The sequence below is a fragment of the Arachis stenosperma genome, chromosome 1 (genome assembly GCF_014773155.1).
Source record: "Arachis stenosperma cultivar V10309 chromosome 1, arast.V10309.gnm1.PFL2, whole genome shotgun sequence".
Classification (NCBI taxonomy): Eukaryota; Viridiplantae; Streptophyta; class Magnoliopsida; order Fabales; family Fabaceae; genus Arachis; species Arachis stenosperma.
This window is the reverse complement of record NC_080377.1, coordinates 47,703,225-47,729,112: the sequence shown is the minus strand read 5'-3', so window position 1 is coordinate 47,729,112 and position 25,888 is coordinate 47,703,225. Positions and strand designations below refer to the sequence as shown.

Below are 25,888 nucleotides of genomic sequence, written 5' to 3'. Positions count from 1 at the left end.
TATTATGCTAGCCGTGTTCTAAATGATGCACAGAAGAATTACACAACCACAGAAAAAGAATTACTTGCAGTGGTTTATGCCATTGACAAGTTTAGATCTTATCTAGTAGGATCCAAGGTGGTTGTGTACACTGACCATGCTGCTCTTAAATACTTACTCACAAAGCAGGATTCAAAACCCAGGCTTATCAGATGGGTGTTGCTTCTGCAAGAGTTTGATATAGAAATAAGAGACAGAAGAGGGACAGAGAACCAAGTAGCTGATCATCTGTCCCGAATAGAACCAGTAGCTGGGGCGTCCCTCCCTTCTACTGAGATCTCTGAGACTTTCCCAGATGAGCAACTCTTTGCCATTCAGGAAGCTCCATGGTTTGCAGATATTGCAAATTATAAAGCTGTGAGGTTCATACCCAAGGAGTACAGCAGTGTGCAAAGAAAGAAATTGCTTTCAGATGCCACGTACTACCTCTGGGATGAACCATATCTCTTTAAGAGATGTGCTGACGGAGTGATCCGCAGATGTGTACCCAGAGAAGAAGCACAAAGGATCCTATGGCATTGCCATGGATCACAGTATGGAGGACATTTTGGAAGTGAGCGAACAGCCACTAAAGTCCTCCAGTGTGGCTTCTACTGGCCTACTCTCTATAAATATTCCCGAGAGTTTGTGCGTAACTGTGACAGTTGCCAAAGAGCTGGTAACCTGCCTCACGGATATGCCATGCCTCAACAAGGGATATTAGAGATAGAATTGTTTGATGTATGGGGAATTGACTTCATGGGTCCATTCCCACCATCATACTCAAACACTTACATTCTGGTGGCAGTGGACTATGTATCTAAGTGGGTAGAAGCAATTGCTACACCCACTAATGATACTAAGACCGTGCTAAAGTTCCTCCAGAAACACATCTTCAGCAGATTTGGTGTTCCCAGAGTACTAATCAGTGATGGGGGCACTCACTTCTGCAATAAACAGCTATACTCTGCTATGGTTAGATATGGAATCAGCCATAAAGTGGCAACTCCGTATCATCCACAGACAAATGGGCAAGCTGAAGTCTCTAACAGAGAGCTAAAAAGAATCCTAGAAACGGACTGTAATAGCCCGAAGAAAGGATTGGGCAAAAAGCTTGGATGATGCTCTGTGGGCATACAGAACAGCATTCAAGACTCCTATAGGAACCTCTCCATACCAACTGGTGTATGGGAAGGCCTGTCATTTGCCTGTGGAACTGGAACATAAAGCCTACTGGGCGACCAGATTCCTAAACATGGATGCTCAGTTAGCTGGTGAAAAAAGATTGCTCCAGTTAAATGAGCTAGAGGAGTTCAGACTCAATGCCTTTGAAAATGCAAAAATTTATAAGGAAAAGGCAAAGAAGTGGCATGACAAGAAATTGTCAACCAGAGTCTTTGAGCCAGGACAAAAAGTTCTGCTCTTCAACTCCAGGCTCAAATTGTTTCTAGGAAAACTCAAATCCCGATGGAGGGGTCCGTATGTGATTACAGGAGTGTCACCATATGGATATGTTGAGCTTCAGGATGTTGATTCTGACAAAAAGTTCATTGTTAATGGACAGAGAATCAAGCATTATCTTGAAAGCAATTTTGAGCAGGAATGCTCAAAACTGAGACTTGAGTGATTCTCAGTAAAGGTCCAGCTAAAGACAGTAAAGAAGCGCTTGCTGGGAGGCAACCCAGTCATTAGGAGGTTATATGATTAGTTCTTACAGAGACAAGTATCAAAAATGAAGGAATTCACAGAGTTACAGAAGGATTCAGCTCAAAAAGCAGAATGGGTATCATTCTGGGCGTTTAACGCCAGGAATGGTGCCATTTTGGGCGTTAAACGCCAGAATGGGCACCATTCTGGGCGTTTAACGCCAGGTGTGCAGCATCCTGGGCGTTTTGGAAAAACGCCCAGTGATAAAGGAATTCTGGCGTTTAACGCCAGCCAGGGCACCTGGCTGGGCGTTAAACGCCCAAAAGGGGCATCAAATGGGCGTTAAACGCCAGAATGGGTGCCGTTCTGGGCGTTTAACGCCAGAAAGGTGGGGGGGACCACAATTTTGTTTTCAAATCAGATTTTTTCAAACTTTCCTTTTCTTACCCATATTTTTCTACAAAAAATACATTTCAATCTCTCATCATTCACTTTCAAATTTTCAAAAATCCAAAATCATTCTTCAAATCTCTCAAATCAAACCCAAATTTTGTTCAAAAACTCACCCTTTTCTCAAATTCTTTCCATATCTTCTCAAATCTCCTTTCAATTTTTCTTTTTTTTTCGAAACCTCTCCCCCCCCCACCTTATAAATACACGTTTGGCTCCCTCTTTCCACCACACCATTCGAATTTCCTCTTCCTCCCTCTCTCTTCTTTTCTTTCTTTTGCTTGAGGACAAGCAAACCTCTAAGTTTGGTGTACTTTTCCGTGATCACTAAGCCAAGATTCATCAAGATCATGGCTCCTAAGGGAAAACAAACCAATTTAAGAGGAAAGAAAGAGAATAATCCAAAGAATCTTTGGAATCAAGAGAAGTTCTTAACCAAAGAACATGAAGACCATTATCACAAAATAATGGGTCTGAGGTCAGTGATCCCGGAAGTAAAATTTGATCTGAAAGAAGATGAATATCCGGGGATCCAAGAGCAAATTCGAAACAGAGGATGGGATGTTCTAACCAATCCTGAGACAAAGGTTGGAAGGAACATGGTTCAGGAATTCTACTCAAATCTGTGGCTGACAGATAAGCAGAGAATGACTGGAACCGCTTACCATACCTACAGAACCATGGTCAGAGAGAAAGTTATGTACTTCCATCTGGACAAAATAAGAGAAATCTTCAAGTTGCCTCAACTGCAAGATGATCCTGACTCCTTTAATAGGAGAATGGTGAGAGCAGATAAAGGGTTGGATCAAGTTCTAGAGGACATATGCCTCCCTGGAACTAAGTGGATAACCAATTCTAAGGGTGTCCCAAACCAACTCAAGAGGGGAGACCTCAAACCAATTGCAAGAGGTTGGCTAGACTTTATTGGGCGTTCCATATTGCCCACTAGCAACCGTTCTGAGGTCACTATCAAGAGAGCAGTGATGATTCATTGCATTATGCTTGGAAGAGAAGTGGAGGTTCATCATGTGATTGCTTGTGAGATCTACACAATTGCAAATAAGAATTCCACTGTAACCAAATTGGCTTACCCAAGCTTGATCTCCTTGCTCTGTGAAGAGGCTGGGGTGAAGATGGGAGCAGATGAATTCATACCCATTGAACATCCAATCACCAAGAAGTCAATGGAAGGAGCAAGAGAAGCAGGGGCGTGAACTCCAAGAAACGCCAAAAGCTCTCCTCTCAAGCTGAGGGAGCATCCACTTCTCAAAATCAAGGTTGTTGAGTCCTAACTCTGTGAAAACCTCTATCATTAGGAGCCTAGTTTAAATTTTCTCATTTTTTTCTTTTAGTTTCATTTTATATCTAGTTTTGAGTCTTTGTCTTAATTCATAATTAATAAAATTTAAAGTCTATGCCTTAAAGCTATGAATGTCCTATGAATCCATCACCTCTCTTAAATGAAAAATGCTTTAATCACAAAAGAACAAGAAGTACAGGATTTCGAAATTTATCCATGAAACTAGTTGAATTAGTTTGATGTGGAGACAATACTTTTTGTTTTCTGAATGAATGCTTGAACAGTGCATATGTCTTTTGAATTTGTTGTTTTGAGAATGTTAAAATTGTTGGCTCTTGAAAGAATGAGGAGAAAGAGAACTGTTATTAAGGATCTGAAAAATCATCAAATTGATTCTTGAAGCAAGAAAAAGCAGTGAAAAAAAAATTTTCAAAAAAAAAAGAGAAAAGAGAAGAAAAAGAAAAAAAAAAGAAAGAAATAAAGTTGTGAACCAAGGCAAAAAGAGTGTGCTTAAGAACCTTGGACACCTCTAATTGGGGACTCTAGCAAAGCTGAGTCACAATCTAAAAAGGTTCACCCAATTATGTGTCTGTGGCATGTATGTATCCGGTGGTAATACTGGAAGACAGAGTGCTTTGGGCCACAGCCAAGACTCATACACTAGCTATGTTCAAGAATCATCATACTTAACTAGGAGAATCAATAACACTATCTGAGTTCTGAGTTCTCATAGATGCCAATCATTCTGAACTTCAAAGGATAGAGTGAGATGCCAAAACTGTTCGGAGGCAAAAAGCTACTAGTCCCGCTCATCTAATTGGAACTATGTTTCTTTGATATTTTGGAGTCTATAGTATATTCTCTTCTTTTTATTCTATTTTGATTTTCAGTTGCTTGGGGACAAGCAACAATTTAAGTTTGGTGTTGTGATGAGCGGATAATTTATACGCTTTTTGGCATTGTTTTTAGTATGTTTTTAGTATGATTTAGTTAGTTTTTAGTATATTTTTATTAGTTTTTAGTTAAAATTCACTTTTCTGGACTTTACTATGAGTTTGTGTGTTTTTCTGTGATTTTAGGTATTTTCTGACTGAAATTGAAGGTTCTGAGCAAAAATCTGATTCAGAGACTGAAAAGGACTGCAGATGCTGTTGGATTCTGACCTCCCTGCACTCAAAGTGGATTTTCTGAAGGTACAGAGACCCAATTGGCGCGCTCTCAACGGCGTTGGAAAGTAGACATCCTGGGCTTTCCAGCAATATATGATATTCCATACTTTGCCCAAGATTTGATGGCTCAAACCGGCGTTCAAAGTCACACTCAGGAATTCCAGCGTTAAACGCTAGAACTGGCATAAAACTTGGAGTTAAACGCCCAAACTGGCATGAAAGCTGGCGTTTAACTCCAGAAAAGGTCTCTACACGAAAATGCTTCATTGCTCAGCCCAAGCACACACCAAGTGGGCCCGGAAGTGGATTTTTATGTCATTTACTCATTTCTGTAAACCATAGGATACTAGTTTACTATTAATAGGATCTTTTGACATTGTATCAAGGACCTCATGACATTTTTACACGTTTCATTGTATACTTTCCACGGCATGAGTCTCTAAACCCCATGGTTGGGGGTGAGGAGCTCTGCTGTGTCTTGATGGATTAATGCAATTACTACTGTTTCTTATTCAATCATGCTTGCCTCAATTCTAAGATATCACTTGCTCTTAACCCGGATGAATGTGATGATCCGTGACACTCATCATCATTCTCAACTATGAACATGTGCCTGACAACCACCTCTGTTCTACTTTAGATTGAGTAGATATCTCTTGGATTCCTTAACCAGAATCTTCGTGGTATAAGCTAGAACTGATGGCGGCATTCAAGAGAATCCGGAAGGTCTAAACCTTGTCTATGGTATTCTGAGTAGGATTCAATGACTGAATGACTGTGACGTGCTTCAAACTCCTAGCAGGCGGGGCGTTAGTGACAGACGCAAAAGAATCAATGGATTCTATTCTGGCCTGACCGAGAACCGACAGATGATTAGCCATGCTGTGACAGAGCATAGGAACATTTTCAGTGAGAGGATGGGAGGTAGCCACTGACAACGGTGAAACCCTACATACAAGTACTTATTTCATGTTCTTTTGCTTTTCACAATCAATCCTGATAATTTCTGATACCCTGACTAAGATTTACAAGATAACCATAGCTTACTTCAAGCCGACAATCTCCGTGGGATCGACCCTTGCTCACGCAAGGTATTACTTGGACGACCCAGTGCACTTGCTGGTTAGTTGTGCGGGATTGCAAAAGTGTTATTGCAATTTCGTGCACCAAGTATTTAAACCTCGGGTCGTCTTCTCAAGGAATTGCAGGGAGGTATGTTCTTATTATTGGCTATGAAAAAGGTAAAATTGAGGTTTTGAGAATGAGGAATAAATATGGCAAATAATTTAATTGACAATTAAAATAAATAAATACTGTAAAGCAAACCCTTTGGCAAGGTAAGAGAAATTGGAAGTCCAGACTTAGTTATTCTTATCAATAATAATGAAAGTTGAATCTTAATTCCACTTAGTTAACCTTTGCTAAAGCAAAGGAAAGTCAAGGGACTAATTAGTTAGACCTTCGAATCCTATTTATTTCCTAAGAAAAGGTTGGGAATATTGAAGTTCAGTTCAATTAGCAAGATAACAGTTATCAATTATATTGAGCTAAGATAACTCCTGAGTTACTGATTTCTTAACCAAGACCAAAAAGAAAAGAAATTAAATCTATTGGAATAAAATATCTTCAGATTAGGAATAATCAATAGCATAAACAAAAGAAAGCAATATTAAACTGAAATACCTCAAATATCATCAAATAGGGAAATCATCATGAATCTGGCATAAGCCAAATAGGCAACATAACTAATATAAGCATTCAAGTATCTGAAAATAAGAAATAAATGTAAAGTAAAAGAACCTTGAACCTGGGATCGAGAGTCACTCCAAAAACTAAGAGAAGTTTTAAATCCTAATTTCTAAAAATCCTACCTAAATCCTAAGAGAGAGGAGAGAACCTCTCTCTCTAAAAACTACATCTAAAACATGAAAAGTGAATTATCAATAGCATGATCTGAATGGATGCATTCCCCCACTTTATAGCCTCTAATCTGTATTCTCTGGGCCGAAAACTGGGTCAAAAACAGCCCAGAAGTCACTTCCAGCGCTTTCTGGTCCGTACAGGTCGTGGCTAAGTGACGCAGAGGCGTCGCCCACGGGGCCGCGCGGGTTGAAGTTCGCAGATGCGACGCGTTCGCGTCGCCTAGCGTTAGGGAAACTATGTCATATTATATATCAAATCGAAGACCCGGACGTTAGCTTTCTAACGCAACTGGAACCGTATTGTTTGGATCTGTGTAGCTAAAGTTATAGCCATTTGAGTGCGAAGAGGTCAGGCTAGACAACTTAACAACTTCTTCAACTTCTTGTATTCCTTCCACTTTTGCATGCTTTCTTTCCATCCTCCAAGCCATTCCTGTCCTATAATATCTGAAAACACTTAACACACATATCAAGGCATCTAATGGCAATAAGAGAGAATTAATAATAAGCAAATATAAGATCAAAGAAGCATGTTTTCAATCATAGCACAAAATCAGGAAGGAAAATGTAAAACATGCGAATTGTATGATTAAGTGAGTAAAGAGTTGATAAAAACCACTCAATTGAGCACAAGATAAACCATAAAATAGTGGTTTATCAACCTCCCCACACTTAAACAATAGCATGTCCTCATGCTAAGCTCAAGAGAAACTATAAAGATGAAGAGGAATGGTAGGATGTATGAAATGCAACTACATGCAAAAATGTTTCTACCTACTTGGTTAAAAATAAATAAGTTCTCCAAGACGAACATAAATCAGATTTCACTAATTCAAATCATATAAAATAAAGACAAGTAAACTTGTAAGAAGATAGCTCATGAAAGCAGGGAACATAGAATTTAAGCACTGAACCCTCACTGGTAGTGTATATGCGCTCAAATCTCTCTAGTGTATAGGGTAATCACTCTACTCTTCTCTAGTCATGCTTTCTAAAACTTTGTTCTTCATCTAATCAATCAACAAATATTTAGCATACCAATGCAAACATCATGAGGTCTTTTCAGGGTTGTAATGGGGCTGAGGTAAAGGTAAGGGTATATATAAGGCTAAGTGAGCTAATTAAGTGAATCCTTGATTAGTCTAAGATCTCACCTAACATACATACTTTGTAAAGCAAAGTTTCTTTACCTATTCTCCCATATTTTTCCCACTTTTGATGTTACATGCTCATGTATTAGTTTTAATTTTGTCCCATGTGCATTGCTTTATTTTGCATTTGGAGAATTCTTTTGTATCCCCTTTATTCAAATACTGAATTAATTTTTTTTAATGCACATGGTAATTCAATTATTTTGATTTCACATGAGCATGCTTCCCAAAATTTTTATTTTGAATTATTTCATTCTTTTCAGCTTCCTACCCTTTGTTTTTATCATCCATGTTCCCAATAGGTTTCCCACACTTAAACAATTACACAATTTCTATCTTAAGCTAACCAAAGATTCAACTTGGGATTTTAAATTTGTTTTTCTGCTTAAGGCTAGTGTTGTGGTTTATAGAATAAGAGGGAATTAAAGGCTCAAGGGGGCTAACAAGGGTAATGTAAAAGGTAGGCTAATTTTGGGATAAGTGAGCTAGAATCAAACAATAGCCTCAATCATATGCAAGCATGTAAATATATTAAATATTGGACATATAGAATGGAACAAAGAAAAGATTACAATTATAGAGAAGAAAATACACAAGAATAAAAATTTATGATTAAATAATGTAACCATATAAATAAGCTCAAAATCTCACAGATTGTGTGTTCTTTGGCTCAAAAACCATGTTCCAAATACAACTTCAAACAAGTGTACAAAAAATTTTATTCAAATTAGTGAAATGCTATAAAAAGTTTCTTGCAAAAGAAATTATTACTTTAACCTAGTGGTAAAATATGCAAAAATCAAACAAATATGCAAATGCAACAATGAACTATCAAATAAAATAAAACATTGGTGTTGAAATAGGAAATAACTAACCCATGGAGATCGGTATCGACCTCCCCACACTTAAAGATTGCACTGTCCTCGGTGCATGCTAAGATGTGTAGGTGGACGGGTTGTTCCAACTGATGCTTTTCTCCAAAGATTGTGCAGATGGACTTGTCTTCTCTCCCCATTAAGAAGCTTTTCCTCTCCCTTCGTGGTGGCTGATGAGCGGATAATTTATACGCTTTTTGGCATTGTTTTTAGTATGTTTTTAGTGTATTTTAGTTAGTTTTTAGTATATTTTTATTAGCTTTTAGTTAAAATTCACTTTTCTGGGCTTTACTATGAGTTTGTGTATTTTTCTGTGATTTCAGGTATTTTCTGGCTGAAATTGAGGGACCTGAGCAAAAATCTGATTCAGAGACTGAAAAGGACTGCAGATGCTGTTGGATTCTGACCTCCCTGCACTCGAAGTGGATTTTCTAGAGCTACAGAAGCCCAATTGGCACGCTCTTAACGGCGTTGGAAAGTAAACATCCTTGGCTTTCCAGAAATGTATAATAGTCCATACTTTGCCCGAGATTTGATAGCCCAAACCAGCGTTCCAAATCAGCTCAAAAATGCCCGGCGTTAAACGCCGGAACTGGCACAAGAATGGGAGTTAAACGCCCAAACTGGCACAAAAGCTGGCGTTTAACTCCAAGAAGAGTCTCTACACGAAAATGCTTCAATGCTCAGCCCAATCACACACCAAGTGGGCCCGGAAGTGGATTTTTCTGTCATTTACTCATTTCTGTAAACCCTAGGCTACTAGTTCTTTATAAATAAGACCTTTTGCTATTGTATTTTCATCTTGGGATCTTAGATCATCTTTAGGCCTTTGAATCCTTTGATCATGTATTGGGAGGCTGGCCTCACGGCCATGCCTAGACCTTGTTCTTATGTATTTTCAACGGTGGAGTTTCTACACACCATAGATTAAGGTGTGGAGCTCTGCTGTACCTCGAGTATTAATGCAATTACTATTGTTCTTCTATTCAATTTAGCTTGTTCTTATTCCAAGATATTCATTCGCACTCAAGAACTTGATGAATGTGATGATTATGTGATGCTCATCATCATTCTCACTTATGAACGCGTGCCTGACAACCACTCCCGTTCTACAAGCAAACAAGGCTTTAAGGTTTATCACTTGGATTTCCTTAACCGGAATCTTCGTGGTATAAGCTAGAATTGATGGCGGCATTCAAGAGAATCCGGAAGGTCTAAACCTTGTCTGTGGTATTCTGAGTAGGATTCAATGATTGAATGACTGTGACGAGCTTCAAACTCGCGATTGTGGGGCGTTAGTGACAGACGCAAAAGAATCACTGGATTCTATTCCGACATGATCGAGAACCGACAGCTGGATAGCCGTGCCGTGACAGGGTGCGTTGAACATTTCCACTGAGAGGACGGGACTGTAGCCACTGACAACGGTGATGCCCAACATACAGCTTGCCATGGAAAGGAGTAAGAAGGATTGGATGAAGACAGTAGGAAAGCAGAGAGACGGAAGGGACAAAGCATCTCCATTCGCTTATCTGAAGTTCTCACCAATGAATTACATAAGTATCTCTATCTTTATCTTTATGTTTTATTCATATATCATCCATAACCATTTGAATCTGCCTGACTAAGATTTACAAGGTGACCATAGCTTGCTTCATACCAACAATCTCCGTGGGATCGACCCTTACTCGCGTAAGGTTTATTACTTGGACGACCCAGTGCACTTGCTGGTTAGTTATGCGAAGTTGTGTTTATGCCATGGTATTGAACACCAAGTTTTTGGATTCATTACCGGGGATTTTTTGAGTTGTGAAAAGTATTGATCACAATTTCGTGCACCAAGTTTTTGGCGCCGTTGCCGGGGATTGTTTCGAGTTTGGACAACTGACGGTTCATCTTGTTGCTTAGATTAGGCATTTTTCTTCAGAGTTCTTAAGAATGAATTCTAGTGTTTCAAGGTGATATTCTTATCATCACCAAAGCTGATTGATTCTCATCAATTTAGCTCTTGAATGCAATGTCCTGCTGAAGCTTGGCTAGCCATGTCTAATTCCTTTAGACTGAAGCTTTAGACTAACATTGCATGATTCCTGGAATTCTCATTAAGAATTTTGATACCTTTATTTTCTTTAATTTTCGAAAAATCCAAAAAAAATTACAAAATCATAAAAAAAAAACAAAAATATTGTATGTTTCTTGTTTGAGTCTAGTGTCTCATGTTAAGTTTGGTGTCAATTGCATGTTTCTGTTCTTCTTGCATTTTTCGAATTCATGCATGTGTCTTCATTAATCTTCAAGATGTTCTTGATGATTTCCTTGCTCTAATCTTTAAATTCTCTTGACTTGAGTGTTTTGTTGTTTGTCATATGCATTCTCATTTTGTTAGTGTCAGTAGTATACAAACTGCTAAGTTTGGTGTCTTGCATGCATTGTTATTTGATTTTAATTGCATTTTGATTATTCTTCATTATTAAAAATCCAAAAAAATATTTTTAATTTGTGTCTTTTCAAGTCAATAATACAGAAAATTGAAGATTCAGAACATACAGCAGAGACATTATACAGAAAAAGTTGGGCGTTCAAAACGCCCAGTGAGGAAGGCAAACTGGCGTTTAAACGCCAGCCAGAGTGCTTGGCTGGGCGTTTAACGCCCAAAAGGGTAGTATTTTGGGCGTTAAACGCCAGAATGTGCACCATTCTGGGCGTTTAACGCCAGGATGGCACAAGAGGGAAGATTCTGTTTTTAATTCATTTTTTTTAAGTTTTCAAAATTTTTCAAAATCAAATCTTTTTCAAATCAAATCTTTTCAATCAAATCTTTTTCAAAATCAATTTCTTTCCATTTTTAAAGATACTTGCTAACAATTAATGATTTGATTGAACATTTCAAGTATGTTGCCTTTTTTGTTGAGAAAGGTTTAATGTTTGAATCATATCTTTTCTTGTTAGGCAAGTCATTAATTTTTAAAATCAAATCTTTTTAAATTATTTTTCAAATCATATCTTTTTCAAAATTAATTTTTCAATCATATCTTTTTTATTTCTAATTTCAAAATCTTTTTCAAAAATCACTTGATTTTTTTCCCACTTTTAGTTTTCGAAAATTATCAATCAATTTTTCAAAATGTTTTTAAAATCTTTGACTTTATTTTCGAAAATTTCTTCCCCTCTTCTCACATCCTTCTATTTATGGACTAACACTCCTCCTTAATGCACAATTCGAACTCTATCTCACTAAGTCTGAATGCCATATTGGCTCAGAACAAGATATTGACTCAGCAAGTCAACTTGATTTCTCAAAAGTCTGTCTGGAATGCAAGCTGCACTAGGCAGTACTAAGGATGCTTCATCTGAAGAAGAAGCTTATGATCATGAGAACCCTTCAATGGAAGAGGTGAATTACATGGGAGAACCCTATGGAAACACCTATAATTCTTCATGGAGAAATCATCCAAATCTCTCATGGAAGGATCAACAGAGACCTCAACAAGGTTTCAACAATAATAATGTTGGAAGAAACAGGTTTAGCAATGGCAAGCCTTATCCATCATCTTCTCAGAAACAGATAGAGAATTCTAAGCAGAACCACTCTGACTTAGCAACCATGGTCTCTAATCTAATCAAAACCACTCAAAGTTTCATGACTGAAACAAGGTCCTCCATTAGAAACTTGAAGGCACAAGTGGGTCAGCTGAGCAAGAAAATTACTGAACTCCCTCCTAGTACTCTTCCAAGCAATACAGAAGAGAATCCAAAAGGAGAGTGCAAGGCCATCAACATGGCCAAATTTGGAGAGGAAGAAGAGGCAGTGAACGCCACTGAGGAAGACCTCAGTGGACGTCCACTGACCTCCAATGAGTCCCCTAATGAGGAACCATGGGAATCTGAGGCTCACACTGAGACCATAGAGATTCCATTAGATCTACTTCTGCCATTCATGAGCTCTGATGAGTATTCTTCCTCTGAAGAGGATGAGTATGTCACTAAAGAGCAAGTTGCTAAATACCTTGGAGCAATCATGAAGCTAAATGACAAGTTATTTGGTAATGAGACTTGGGAGGATGAACCCCCTTTGCTCACCAAAGAACTGGATGACTTGTCTAGGCAGAAATTACCTCAAAAGAGACAAGATCCTGGGAAGTTTTCAATACTTTGCACCATAGGCACCATGACCTTCAAGAAGGCTCTGTGTGACCTAGGGTTAAGTGTAAACCTCATGCCTCTCTCTGTAATGGAGAAGCTAGGGATCTTTGAGGTACAAACTGCAAGAATCTCACTAGAGATGGCAGACAATTCAAAGAAACAAGCTTATGGACTTGTAGAGGATGTACTGGTAAAGATTGAAGACCATTACATCCCTGCTGATTTCATAGTCCTAGAGACTGGGAAGTGCATGGATGAATCCATCATCCTTGGCAGACCCTTCCTAGCCACAGTAAAGACTGTGATTGATGTGGACAGAGGAGAATTGATCATTCAAGTGAATGAAGAATCCTTTGTGTTTAAGGCTCAAGGATATCCCTCTGTCACCATGGAGAGGAAGCATGAAGAGCTTCTCTCAAAACAGAGTCAAACAGAGCCCCCACAGTCAAACTCTAAGTTTGGTGTTGGGAGGCCACAACCAAATTCTAAGTTTGGTGTTGAACCCCCACATTCAAACTCTAAGTTTGGTGTTGGGAGGTTCCAACATTGCTCTGAGTATCTGTGAGGCTCCATGAGAGCCCTCTGTCAAGCTACTGACATTAAAGAAGCGCTTGTTGGGAGGCAACCCAATGTTATATTTTATCTATTTTCCTTTGTTATTTTATGTTTTCTGTAGGTTGATGATCATGAGAAGTCACAAAATCAATTGAAAAAGCAAAAACAGAAAGAAAAACAGCACACCCTGGAGGAGAACTTGCTGGCGTTTAAACGCCAGTGAAGGGGCAAGAAGTTGGCATTTAACGCCAGAAAGGGGCACCAGACTGGCGTTAAACGCCAGGAAAGGGCAAGAAGTTGGCGTTAAACGCCAGAAATGGGCACCAGCCCAGCGTTTAACGCCAGAATTGGCACATAGAGCAATTTTGCTCGCCACTTGGTGCAGGGATGACTTTTCCTTGACACCTCAGGATCTGTGGACCCCATAGGATCCCCACCTACTCCACCACCCTCTCTCTTCTTCACCCATTCACCAATCACCTCAACCACTCTTCCCCAAAAACCCTCACCTATCAAATCCCATCTTTCTCTTCACCATTCACATCCATCCTTCATAAAACCCCATCTACCTCACCATTCAAATTCAAACCCACTTTCCCTTCCAAACCCACCCATAATGGCCGAACCCTACCCTCTCTTCACCCCTATATAAACCCATCTTCACTCCTTCATTTTCACACACCCTAAACACTACTTCTCCCCCCCTTTGGCCGAACCACAAAGCCATCTCCCTCTCCTCTATTTCTACTTCTTCTACTCTCTTCTTTCTTCTTTTGCTCGAGGACGAGCAAACCTTTTACGTTTGGTGTGGTAAAAGCATTGCTTTTTGTTTTTCCGTAACCATTTATGGCATCCAAGGCCGGATAAACCTCTAGAAAGAGGAAAGGGAAGGCAAAAGCTTCCACCTCCGAGTCATGGGAGATGGAGAGATTCATCTCAAGGGTGCATCAAGACCACTTCTATGAAGTTGTGGCCTTGAAGAAGGTGATCCCCGAGATCCCTTTCAAACTCAAAAAAAGGGTCAACTTTGATCAAAGGTTGGACCAAGTCCTCATAAACATTTGTGAAGAGGGCGCTCAATAGAAGAGAAACTCAAGAGGGAAGCCGGTTCAACTGAGAAGGCATGACCTCAAGCCCATCACTAAGAAAAGGATGGAGCAAGCATGAGGAAATTCCTCCTCATGAAATTCCTGAGATACCTCAAGGGATGCACTTTCCTCCACAAAACTATTAGGAGCAAATCAACACCTCCCTAGGAGAATTGAGTTCCAACATGGGACAACTAAGGGTGGAGCACCAAGAACACTCCATCCTCCTCCATGAAATTAGAGAAGATCAAAGAATCATGAGAGAGGAGCAACAAAGGCAAGGAAGAGACATTGAGGAGCTCAAGCACTCCATAAGATCTTCAAGAGGAAGAACAAGCCGCCATCACTAAGGTGGACCCGTTCTTTAATCTCCTTGTTCTTTATTTTTCTATTTTTTGAATTTTATGCTTATGTTTATCCATGTTTGTGTCTTGTGATCATTAGTGTCTTAGTGTCTATGCCTTAAAGTTATGAATGTCCTATGAATCCATCACCTTTCTTAAATGAAAAATGTTTTTAATTGAAAAAGAGAAGAATTGCATGAATTTTAAATTTTATAACAGATTTATTATTTTGATGTGGTGGCAACACTTTTGTTTTCTGAATGTATGCTTAAACAGTGCATATGTCTTTTGAATTTGTTGTTCATGATTGGTTGGCTCTTGAAAGAATGATGAAAAAGGAGACATGTTACTGAGGATCTGAAAAATCATAAAAATGATTCTTGAAGCAAGAAAAAGCAGTGAATACAAAAAAAACGAAAAAAAAGGGAAGAAAGAGAAAAAGAAAGAAAAAGAAAGAAATAAAGTTGTGATCCAAGGCAAAAAGAGTGTGCTTAAGAACCCTGGACACCTCTAATTGGGGACTCTAGCAAAGCTGAGTCACAATCTGAAAAGGTTCACCCAATTATGTGTCTGTGGCATGTATGTATCCGGTGGTAATACTGGAAGACAGAGTGCTTTGGGCCACGGCCAAGACTCATAATGTAGCTGTGTTCAAGAATCATCATACTTAACTAGGAGAATCAATAACACTATCTGGATTCTGAGTTCCTATAGAAGCCAATCATTCTGAATTTCAAAGGATAGAGTGAGATGCCAAAACTGTTCAGAGGCAAAAAGCTAAAAGCCCTACTCATCTAATTAATACTGATCTTCATAGATGTTTTTGGAATTCATTGCATATTCTCTTCTCTTTATCTTATTTGATTTTTAGTTGCTTGGGGACAAGCAACAATTTAAGTTTGGTGTTGTGATGAGCGGATAATTTATACGCTTTTTGGCATTGTTTTTAGTATGTTTTTAGTGTATTTTAGTTAGTTTTTAGTATATTTTTATTAGTTTTTAGTTAAAATTCACTTTTCTGGGCTTTAATATGAGTTTTTGTGTCTTTCTGTGATTTCAGGTATTTTCTGGCTGAAATTGAGGGACCTGAGCAAAAATCTGATTCAGAGACTGAAAAGGACTGCAGATGCTGTTGGATTCTGATCTCCCTGCACTCGAAGTGGATTTTCAGGAGCTACAGAAGCCCAACTGGCGCGCTCTTAACGGCGTTGGAAAGTAGACATCCTGGGCTTTCCAGCAATGTTTAATCGTCCATACTTTCCCCGAGATTTGATAGCCCAAACCGGCGTTCCAAATCAGCTCAAAAATGCCCGGCGTTAAACGTCGGAATTGGCACAAGAATGGGAGTTAAACGCCCAAACTGGCACAAAAGCTGGCGTTTAACTCCAAGAAGAGTCTCTACACGAAAATGCTTCAATGCTCAGCCCAAGCACACACCAAGTGGGCCCGGAAGTGGATTTTTCTGTCATTTACTCATTTCTGTAAACCCTAGGCTACTAGTTCTTTATAAATAAGACCTTTTGCTATTGTATTTTCATCTTGGGATCTTAGATCATCTTTAGGCCTTTGAATCCTTTGATCATGTATTGGGAGGCTGGCCTCACGGCCATGCCTAGACCTTGTTCTTATGTATTTTCAACGGTGGAGTTTCTACACACCATAGATTAAGGTGTGGAGCTCTGCTGTACCTCGAGTATTAATGCAATTACTATTGTTCTTCTATTCAATTCAGCTTGTTCTTATTCCAAGTTATTCATTCGCACTCAAGAACTTGATGAATGTGATGATTATGTGACGCTCATCATCATTCTCACTTATGAACGCGTGCCTGACAACTACTCCCGTTCTACAAGCAAACAAGGCTTTAATGTTTATCTCTTGGATTTCCTTAACCGGAATCTTCGTGGTATAAGCTAGAATTGATGGCGGCATTCAAGAGAATCCAGAAGGTCTAAACCTTGTCTGTGGTATTCTGAGTAGGATTCAATGATTGAATGACTGTGACGAGCTTCAAACTCGCGATTGTGGGGCGTTAGTGATAGACGCAAAAGAATCACTGGATTCTATTCCGACATGATCGAGAACCGACAGCTGGATAGCCGTGCCGTGACAGGATACGTTGAACATTTCCACTGAGAGGACGGGACTGTAGCCACTGACAACGGTGATGCCCAACATACAGCTTGCCATGGAAAGGAGTAAGAAGGATTGGATGAAGACAGTAGGAAAGCAGAGAGACGGAAGGGACAAAGCATCTCCATTCGCTTATCTGAAGTTCTCACCAATGAATTACATAAGTATCTCTATCTTTATCTTTATGTTTTATTCATATATCATCCATAACCATTTGAATCTTCCTGACTAAGATTTACAAGGTGACCATAGCTTGCTTCATACCAACAATCTCCGTGGGATCGACCCTTACTCGCGTAAGGTTTATTACTTGGACGACCCAGTGCACTTGCTGGTTAGTTGTGCGAAGTTGTGTTTATGCCATGGTATTGAACACCAAGTTTTTGGATTCATTACCGGGGATTATTTGAGTTGTGAAAAGTATTGATCACAATTTCGTGCACCAGTGGCCATCCTGAAAGAAGAGGGAAAAGAAGAAAAGTAACCCAAAAATAAAGATAGAAAATAAATAAATATGGGTGTTAATGCCAGATAATAAAGGTCTCAATTACATGGTAGCTACAACATGCAAGTGAGAAAACAGTAGAAGTACATGGCAAAGCAAGAGTGCAAAGATTTGCAACAATGGGAAAGAGAGTGCAAGATAATATAAATTCATGTCAATGCAAAATTAATACAAATATCATAAAAGAATAGCACTGACGTAAACAATAATACCCAACAGTGTAGAACAAGTCACTGAGTACCAAAATAATACCAGAAAATATACAACAGTTGAATATGAACAAGTAACACTAATGGAAAAATTAATAAATTTAGAAAAGAAAATAAAAAGATGCACAAAATTAAAATGCAATGGAAGAAAGTATGCAAATAAATTAAACAAAATAATGGAGGTGAAAAAAATGAGAAGAAGAAAGTAAGAAAAGGAAGAAGAAAGAAGAAAAGAAATAAGAAAGGAAGAAAAGAATTAGGTATAGGGAAGAGAAGATAAGATATTTGGCAACGTTGAAAAAGTTGTGCGGCGCAAGCGACGCGGACGCGTGGGGAACGCGGTCGCGCGACTGGCGCTTAAATTAATCGACGCTGTCGCGTCGGTCACGCGGACGCGTGACTTAGGTTATGTGCCCTCGCGCTCGCACAACTATCTGTTCGAATTTTTATTTTTGCCAAATTTGAGGTGACGTGATCGCGTAGGGCATGCGATCGCGTGAGTGGGCTTCAGAAAGGAATGACGCGGTTGATGGAGTGCAGAAGCTGGTGAATTAAAAATTTATTAAAATGATTACGTTGCAAGTATAGTTCTTAACTCACCGAAAATCTGCCTATCAATTTAGAAATATGTCACAGAAAGTTTAAATTAAAATTACTGGGAGTTTTAAGTCCCAGGTCGTCTCCCAACGAGTTGCAGAAAAGTGTGCTGTTTTATTAATCAGATATTCCAAAAAGTTGAGCTAAGTAAATTGGGATTTAAATTGAGGAATTGTAAATAATAAAAATAAAAGCCTTGACTGGGAATTGATTGGTTAGAATCTCTATCATTGATGGAATGATTTTTAAGATTGATTTATAATTAATGGTTACTCTGTTTGGTTATCCTTTACTAGGTAAGGGAAAGTCAAACAAGTTGGACTGCCAGATCTATTCACGAGTTACAACCCACTTAGTTCAAAGGGATTGGCGTTGGTGACAGGATAGCAATCCAACATTTAACCCAACTATAAATTTCTCCTTCAATCCTTCCAACTCAAGAATTCCTTTTAATCAACTCCCTATCAAGTAATGAAACTACTCACGCATTGTAAATAAAGAATCCATGGCACATAAAAGGGAATTAAAAGAAGACATGATTATTGGAATTGAAATTAAATTAAAAAGAAATAATCCTTGCATCAATTAATCATAAAAATATCTGAATGACAAAATTGAACATAACAAAGAACGTGGAAGAATAAAACCAAGTTAAGAGAACAAACTAGAGTGATGAAGTCTTGATGAGGAAATAACTCTTCTCAATGTTCCAATGCTAAGACCAATTGAAAATTAAAATTCTAGAAACTAGAGAGAAAAACCTAAGAGACTGAAAAACTAGATCTAAACTACTGAATGAATGTGTCTCTGTTGTTTCTGCATATTCTCTGACTCTAGTCTGCTGTTCCGGGCCGAAAACTGGGCCGAAATAGGGTCCAAAATCGCTGGTTTCGGATTCTGCAGATTATGCAGATCGCGCATGTCACGCGATCGCGTCGTCCATGCGGACGCGTCGCTTGCGCTTTTCCTCTTCACGCGTTTGCGTCGTCCACGCTACCGCGTTGCTTGTGCTTTCCAATCTGCGCGGCCGCGCAAGCCATGCGGCCGCGTCACTGCGATTTGCGCTCTTTCGCGCGGTCGCGTGAGCCATGCGACCGCGTCACTTTTTGCTTGTTATCTCCTCAAATTCTTGTGTTCCTTCCATTTTTGCTAGCTTCCTCTCCAATCTCTGACTCATTCATGCCCTATAAAGCCTGAAACACTTGACACACAGATTACAGCATCGAATGGAATAAAGGAGAATTAAAATTAAATAATTAAAGTCTCTAGGAAGCAATTTTCAAACATGTACTAAATTCAGGAAGGAAATCTAAATACATACTAAATTGATGAATAAGTGGGTAAGGATCACGACAAAACCACACAATTAAACGCAATATAAACTATAAAATAGTGGTTTATCAACCTCCCCACACTTAAACATTAGCATGTCCTCATGCTAAATTGAAGGAGACAAGGAAATAAGTATGAACATGCAGAAACTCATGAAATGCAATGCAATCCTACATATATAAATAAATGCAACTATATGATTATTATCCACTTGATCAAAAGTAAATAAGCCCTTCAAAACAATTACAAATCAAATTCCACTAATTCTATCATCATATAATAAAACCGATAAAAGTGCAAGAAGATAGCTTATGAAGGCCGGAAACATGAAAATTCAAGCATTGAACCTTCACTGATAATGTATGTACGCTCTAATCTCTAGTGTATAGGGTAATCACTCTATTCTTCTCTAGTCATGTTTTCTAACTCTTGTTTTTCTCCTAACCAATCAACAGCAGTTAATATACCATTGCAAACATCATGAGGTCTTTTCAGGGTTGTAATGGGGCCAAGGTGCAGGTAAGGATATACATATGGCTAAGTGAGCTTTATAAATTGAATATTTAATTAACCTAAGCTCTCACCTAATATACATATATTTTATATACTTTTAAATTCATGCCTAGCTACCCATAATTCCCTTTTTCAACCCATACTCATGTTTCAACCTTGTATTTTAATTCTATCATATGTGCATTGATCTTTGAATTCTGAATTTAACATTGGGATAATTTTATCCCCTTATTTATTGATTTGATTTTTTTTTTGAATAAATAAGGCTTATCAATGCACATAGATTTTTCATTCTTATATTTTCACATGAGTGGGTATCCAAATTTCCTTTAAATTCTTATGACACATTCCCTTAACAACTTTTGTTCCCACAATTTCCCATACTTAACTAGCACACACGATTCTATCTTAAGCTAACCAAAAATTCAATTTGGGATATGCAATTGTTTTTCAGCTTAAGGTTAGTAATGTGGTAAAATATAGAACAAATGGGATTTTAAAGGCTCAAAGTGGTTAACAAGGGTAATTGAAAAGGGTAGGCTTGATTTGGATAAGTGAGTTTAAACAAATAATGGCCTCAATCATGTGCAAGCATGTAAATATAATAAATATTGGACATATAAGATAAAACAAAATATAGATTACAATCATAGAGAAGTAAACACACAAGAATAAAATAATTATGGTTAAATAATGTAACCATACATAAAGGCTAAAATCTTTCACAGGTTGTGTGTTCTTTAGCTCAAACATCATGTTCCAAATACAACTCAAGCAGATTTATCATAAAAATTTTGAAAAATTAGCGAAATTTTGTTCCAAAGATAGATTTTTAAAAGAAACTTATTGTCTTTTCAATCAAGTAGAACATGCATGCAACTATCCTAACCTATGCAATTTATTCTATTCTATAAAAGAAAGAAAAATCTAACTAAAATATCCTAATTATTGGTGTCAGAAAAGAGAATTTACCTCCGGAAGTCAGGTACTGACCGACCTCCCCACACTTAAGGCTTTGCACCGTCCTCGGTGCCATCTGTCAGGAACAGGGGTGGGCTAGTGGCAGTAGCTCCACAGTCGGGATCATCATGGCTCCCGGTACTGGTAAAAGAAGTGGAGTCCGGGGTGTCTGAGTCTCTGAAGCGTCCCTTGAGTAGCTCCTTGAGGTGTTTGAATCGGCGCTCGTTACGACGCTCTCTCATCTTTGCTTTCTGTTCATGTCGATCCAACTTTTCAAGTATCTGGTGGAGCAATTTCTCAGTGGTAGATGCTTGTGGTGTTGAAGAAGGAATATCTTCAACCGGCTCAGTAGGCTGGCTTGTAGTGGCTGCTGAAAATCTGAGGTATTTCCTGTTAGGGACGTATTGATCATCCCGTGGAAGCATGGCTTTGGTGTCCCCAGCTCTGCAGGAGACTCCGGCTGCTGAGACAAGATTTGAGACCAAGGCGAGGAAAGGTAAGTTGCCCGCGATTTGTACATGTTCCATAGCATGCCGAATGTGTCTTGAGAGATTCAAAGGTTGGTCTGTAAGGATGCACCATAGTAAAACAGCCATGTCCGCAGTGAAGGAGGACTCGTGAGTGCTCGAAAAGACGTAATGGGACATGATCTGTGCCCATACGCGAGCCTCCAAGGTAAGTGCAGAAGCCAAGATTCCCTTAGGGCGGTTGCGGTGGTATCCGTAGATCCAACGGCTGCCAGGTAAAGCGATGACTTTGAGAACGGAGTCCCAGTCAAATTGGTATTTCTGGCGCTGAAGGGTGGCTTCTTGAAAAGCGTCCATTCCTGCTGGAATAGGGGGAAGACTCAAAACTTGCTGAATGGCCTCTTCTGTGATGGGGACTTGTTTCTGCCGGACATAAACAGACTGCAGGGTCGGTATGTAGAAGTTGGAGTAGAACTCAACTACCCAAGAAAGATTAACCTGCCTTGGCTGTCTCCGTAGGAAACCCCATTGTCTTCGCTCAATTTGCGGCTCAACAAAGGTGGCAATATTGGACGGGAGGATAAGAAGGTATTCATTGTTATAGTTCCTTTCTGCTAGGATAGAGAACATCTGCTCACAGTAGCGATTGGAAAATCGCGCAGTGTCCTTTGCTGGAAAGGCTTTCTCCTTGTCGTCAACCTTTATTATCCTCTTAACTCTTTTTGTTGAGGGCTTGACTGCGATTGAAGAAGGCTCTGCCACTAATGCTCTTTTAGTTCTTCTTCTTGCAGGTGGTTTGGAAGTAGCTTTCTCTTTTCCTTTCTTGGTGGCCATCCTGAAAGAGGGGAAGAGAGAGAAAATTAAATTCAAAGAGATAGAGCAAGGAAGAGGGTATTGTAAGTGATAGTCAATGCACAATAAAGATAAATGGCATTAACACATGGTCCAGATTACATGTGAAAAGCACATTAATGGAAATATAGCAAGTGCATGTAGGACAATGGAATGCAAGAGGTCTATTGGCATGTAGGCAAAGGCATGAGTAGCATATATCAAACATACAATGTCTAGTTTAGATTACCATTTGTAACAAACTATCACGTTTGTATTGACAATTAAATCTAATTAATAAAATTAACAAGGAAAAGTTGTGAAAAGCAAGCATTGAATAGTATAGCAACATAGAGAAGTGCATAATGCCACATGAGCTTTTTCACAAACATATAGCATGCATGGTAAATAGGGTATAGAAAATATGAAGAGAAACATGCAAGCAATCCCTTAAATAGGAGAAAAATAATTGTCAAACAATTTGCAAGAATCCACAAGCATATAATGATAGATAATGACTCAAAAGGTTTCTAACACCATGTAAAAAGAAAAGAAGAAGAAGAAAGAAAAAGAATGATTTGAAAAGAAAAAAGAAAAGAAAAAGAGAATAATAATATATATACATAATATAATAAGGATGATGGAAAAGAGAAGAAGGTAAAACCTTGTTAATGGAGGGGAGAGAGAGAGAGAGTGAAAGGTGAGGTAGAAGGGGGAAGGGAGAAAGAGGAAAAAAGGGGGGAAAAGAAAAAGTAGGGTTTGGAGGAGAGAAAGATAAGATAATTTGGCTATTGGGGTGAGCTGTGCGGTGCATACGACGCGGCCGCGGAAGGCACGCGTTTGCGTGGGTGCGCGTCAGGTAAGACGACGCGATCGCGTCAGTCACGCGGTCGCGTGACCTGTGTTGCGCTACTGGCACGAGTGCAGCCTCGCTCCAACACAACTCTCTGTTCGATTCATTTTAATTGCCGAAATTGGGTGACACGATCGCGTGGGTCACGCGATCGCGTGAGTGTGCGTCAGAAAATAATTGACACGGCCGCGTCGGTGACGCGGTCGCGTGACAAGGATTGTGCTTCCAGCACCAATCCAGCACTACTCTCGCACAATATAGCATTGTGCACCCTTTGACGTCGAAAATGCAGGGCACGCGGCCGCGTGGAGCACGCGGTCGCGAGGGAGGCCATGATTTCCATGCGACGCAGTCGCGTCAGCGACGCGGTCGCGTGGAATAGTTTGTGCCTTTGGCACGACTCTAGCGCTGCTCCTGCGTAACTTTCTGTTCATTTGTATTTTTCTTTACTCCCCCTGCCACGCGGACGCGTCGCTGGTGCGATCGCGTCGCGCAGCGAAATTTTTTTCTTTTTTAAGAAAGATAAAGACATTTAATTGAAAGAGTACGAAAGCACTAATAGAGAGAAGACTTATTTAAAGAAGAAAAACTAAAAGGGAAGAAAAGAACGATCGTACCGCGGTGGGTTGTCTCCCACCAAGCACTTTGCTTTAACGTCCGTAAGTTGGACGCTCCATTAGCTCAATCTGTTGCTATGTGGGGATCTTCCAAGTGGAAGATCTCAAGCTCCTTGCTTTTCTGCACCTTCTCACCATGGTACAGCTTCAGGCGGTGTCCATTAACCTTAATAAGTTCAGAGCTTGAAGGATGGCTTAGGTGATAAACTCCGTACGGTTCAGCCTTCTCTACTCTGTATGGACCTTCCCATTTTGATCTCAACTTACTGGGCATGAGCCTCAGTCGAGATATGTAAAGGAGAACAAAATCTCCAAGTTGGAACTCTCTCTTCTTGATGTTTTGATCATGCACAGCTTTCATCTTTTCCTTATATATTCTGGAGTTTTCATAAGCTTCTAGGCGAAGGTTCTCCAGTTCCTGCAGTTGCAACTTCCTTTCAGCTCCAGCCTTCTCAATTTCCATGTTGCACTCTTTAACTGCCCAGAAGGCTCTATGTTCGATTTCAACTGGAAGATGACAAGCTTTTCCATAAACTAAGCGGAAGGGACTCATCCCAATGGGTGTCTTGTATGCTGTTCTATATGCCCACAGTGCATCTTGTAGTCTGGTGCTCCAGTCTTTTCTGTGAGGCTTTACTATCTTTTGCAAGATACGTTTAATTTCTCTGTTTGACACCTCGGCTTGCTCATTAGTTTGGGGATGGTAAGCTGTTGCAACTTTATGGATTATCCCATGCTTCTTCATCAATCCTGTTAGTCTCCTGTTACAAAAATGGGTGCCTTGATCGCTCACGATCGCTCGTGGTGATCCAAAGCGGCATATAATATGGTTTCTCACAAAGGAAACAACAGTGTTAGCATCATCAGTGCGGGTAGGAATTGCTTCCACCCATTTGGAAACATAATCTACAGCTAACAATATATAAAAATATCCACTAGAATTTGGAAATTGACCCATGAAGTCAATGCCCCAAACATCAAAAAGTTCACAGAAAAGCATATATTGTTGAGGCATCTCATCCCTCTTGGATATGTTACCAAATTTCTGGCATGGGTGACAAGATTTACAAAACTCAGCAGCATCTCTAAAAAGAGTAGGCCACCAGAATCCACAGTCTAAGATCTTTCTAGCTGTTCGTTGAGGGCCAAAATGTCCTCCACTCTCAGATGAGTGATAGGCCTCCAAAATAGACTGGAATTCTGATTGAGGTACACAATGTCTAATTATCTGGTCAGCGCCACATCTCCATAAATATGGGTCATCCCATATATAATATTTAGACTCGCTTTTCAGCTTGTCTCTTTGATGTTTAGAAAAATGTGGAGGAAATGTGCCGCTAACTAAATAATTAGCAACAGGTGCATACCAAGGGACTACCTCAGATACTGCTTGTAGGCTGTCAAAAGGAAAATTATCATCTATAGGAGTAGAATCATCCTTAATATGTTCAAGGTGACTCAAGTGGTCTGCTACTAAATTTTGATTACCACTCCTATCCTTGATTTCTAAATCAAATTCTTGTAACAGCAGTATCCAACGTATAAGTCCTGGTTTGGATTCCTTTTTAGCCAATAGATACTTTAGAGCTGCATGGGCCGAATACACTACTACTCTATTACCAAGTAAATAAGCCCGGAATTTATCCAGAGCAAAAAACAATAGCAAGTAGCTCTTTCTCAGTAGTAGTATAATTGGACTGGGCAGTGTCTAAAGTCTTAGACGCATAGGCAATAACAAAAGGATTCTTACCTTCACGCTGAGCCAATGCTGCTCCTATTGCATGGTTGGAAGCATCGCACATGATTTCAAATGGCTGGCTCCAGTCGGGTCCTCTCACAATTGGAGCTTGAGTTAGAGCAGTCTTTAGCTTATCAAATGCTTGTTTGCAATCCTCACTGAACTCGAACTCAATATCCTTTTGTAGTAATCTGGATAAGGGAAGTGCCACCTTACTAAAGTCCTTAATAAATCTCCTGTAGAAACCTGCATGGCCAAGGAACGAACGGACTTCCCTCACAGAAGAGGGGTAAGGTAAACTAGAAATAACATTCACCTTTGCTGGGTCTACAGAAATGCCATTATTAGATACTACATGTCCCAATACAATCCCTTGCTTTACCATAAAGTGGCATTTTTCGAAATTCAATACAAGGTTTGTATTAATACATCTATCTAATACTCTAAATAATCCATCTAAGCAAAGGTTAA

At 39.4% G+C, this 25,888-nt stretch overlaps 1 pseudogene; it reads left to right on the top strand.

The window, feature by feature from the left end:
* The first annotated feature begins 831 nt into the window (after nucleotides 1-831).
* Nucleotides 832-25,888, top strand: part of LOC130963521 (uncharacterized) — a 72,685-nt pseudogene continuing 47,628 nt past the window's right edge.